A 2,506-nucleotide genomic window follows, 5' to 3' on the forward strand; every position below is an offset into this window, starting at 1 on the left:
GAACTAAGAAAAACATAAACATATAAAAATTTATATATATATATATATGAATATATAGACATTTGCTTCTCAGCTTAACTCTTTCTTGACCACAACAGACCAGAGCACTACCCTCATTACTGAGGACAAGGCCTCAGTTTGTTGATCCATCTCCTGTTCGATCCTACCATCCCATGTGAACAAGACCTCGAGACTCCTGAACCTCTTCACCTGAGGCAGAGACTGATCCCCAACCCTGAAGCAGTCCAAAGGATTCCGCATTTTTTCGGATGAGAAGCATGGTCTATAATTTTGAAGAGCATGACTTATTCCAGCCATTTCATGCTCAGCTGCAAACTGCCTGATTGCGTGCTAAAGATCATTTCAGACACATATACAAATATTCTTTATCATCATACGATGATGCATGTGGTGCATGTGATGGAACAAAATTATGTACACAGGGTCCCAGTTACATCCAACAATAAAATGCAAAAGAAAAACAGTAATAAGATCTAAGATATGAACTAAGAAAAACATCAGCTAAAAATATGCTAAGCACTAATAGCATCAAAACAATAAAAACAATACACTGAACAGCAGCATGAACATGAGTCTGAGTGAGCAGATGAGTACGAATGAACACAGCAACATGAAATAGATCAGCAGCAACACGAAATAGATCAGCAGCAGCATGATGTGATTTTTCACAGTGATTATCCTGGTTAGATATTCATGAGTCTAACAGTACATTTCCAGTAGACACCAACATTTATAAAATCAGGGATGAGGCCCTGAAGTTCTCAGACCCTTCACCCTCCTCTCCATGACTGCACCATGTGCTACTGCCTGTGAACACCACAACCGACAGCCCTGATGGAGTCCTCTAACTGAACCCAGGGTCTATTGTTCGATATGACCGGGTGTTTATGTTGTGCAGTAAGGCCAGTGCAGCATGTATCTGGAGACTGCTGAGTTGTATTCACCCAGGTTCACAGCCCACTTTCATATTAGCTGTTTTAACATTTCACTTAGGCCCTGTTTACACAACACTTTTTTTTTGTGAAACGTTCGGTCGTTCATTTACACAACAGCTCTTGTTCTCTCTGAAACCAAAGGTTTCTAAATACTGGACTCGTCACTCTGCAGGTGTGAAGTCACACATATGCACTGCAGGCAGCTGTAGTCAAAAGATGTTCTGCACCATCCATCCATCCATTATCTTTACCCGTTTGTTCCATTTTGGGTCACGGGGGTTGCTGGTGCCCATGTCCAGCAATCACTGTGCGAGGGGCGGGGTACACCCTGGACGGGTCGCAAGTCCATCACAGGGCATGTTCTGCACTAACAACAGTTATAATAAATGGCAGAGAGCAGTGTTCTTTGTGCTGCTCACCCTTTGTCAGCATGTAGAAACAAACCAACAACATCCTAGGTTCGACAGAACGTTCCTGTATTCACCAGTTTGGATGTAACTGTGATCATGCCGACACCTCATGCACAATGAATGCAGCTGATCTCAGGGTTGCCAGATAAACATGAATACATTTTTTTTTACCTTTTCCTTTTCTGAGCGCATGTTCACCAAACACAAACACGAACCTCATCTTACAACACCCTCACTCAGCACATATGACAGTTTAGGTCAAAATACAATAACTTTAAAGCAACAGTACAATAATTCATTTCTTATCTGGCAACTCTAAAAAACTACAGTGATGTCATTTGTAAGACTAACCTGTGAGACTCCCACATAAAGTGATTTGGTCTCATGTTGGTCTTGTTAATAAATACGGTAACTGACATTAGATGGTATTTTTTAGCTACTCCGTTGCAGCTACCGTGGATGATTACAGCAAATTTTTCTTCCACAAGTCAAATGTACATTAACATTGTATCGAATTATACAAGTGCAATACAAAAGTAACTGAGGAACTGTGTGTTTTGGGTGTTTTCCTTTAATCTTTTGTAACAGAGCTAAATCTGGAGCCGTTCCTTTCTCACATGACTCAAGGAGTTTCTTAGATGTACTTTTTAATTTCCAAGTTACAGATTCACTCAGAAATTCAACATCAGTGGATGCAAGTTGAAGTTTTCTGTTCAGCATTTTCTGAATTGTTCGTCTTTACCACTGTTCTGTGTTCAAACAAACGTGTATTTGTTCATTAGTGTTACTGTAAAAAGGGATTTGTTGTGTCCACAAAATATTCTTATCTGTAAAGAAAACCCAACCAACGTCTTGTCACGTTGTTGTTTTACATGTTGCTGGATAAAAGTGGATGCAAGAAATAATTATGATTATAAAAGTGATCACATTCTCAAAGTAACATTACTTGATGCAAATTATATTTTATTTTTTCAGTGAGCCACGTATGGTTTTAATTTAAAAAACTTAGTCAAAATCTTACAATGTATTTTAAAATGTTCCAAATACCAAATGGATTCTTTTTTTGACCTTGACTGACATGCTAATGACATGACAATCTTTCATATATATACATAATAAAACATCCGAAAGATCGGAAGA

This window comes from Nematolebias whitei, chromosome 2, assembly GCF_014905685.2.
Source record: "Nematolebias whitei isolate Nwh7 chromosome 2, NemWhi1, whole genome shotgun sequence".
Classification (NCBI taxonomy): domain Eukaryota; kingdom Metazoa; phylum Chordata; class Actinopteri; order Cyprinodontiformes; family Rivulidae; genus Nematolebias; species Nematolebias whitei.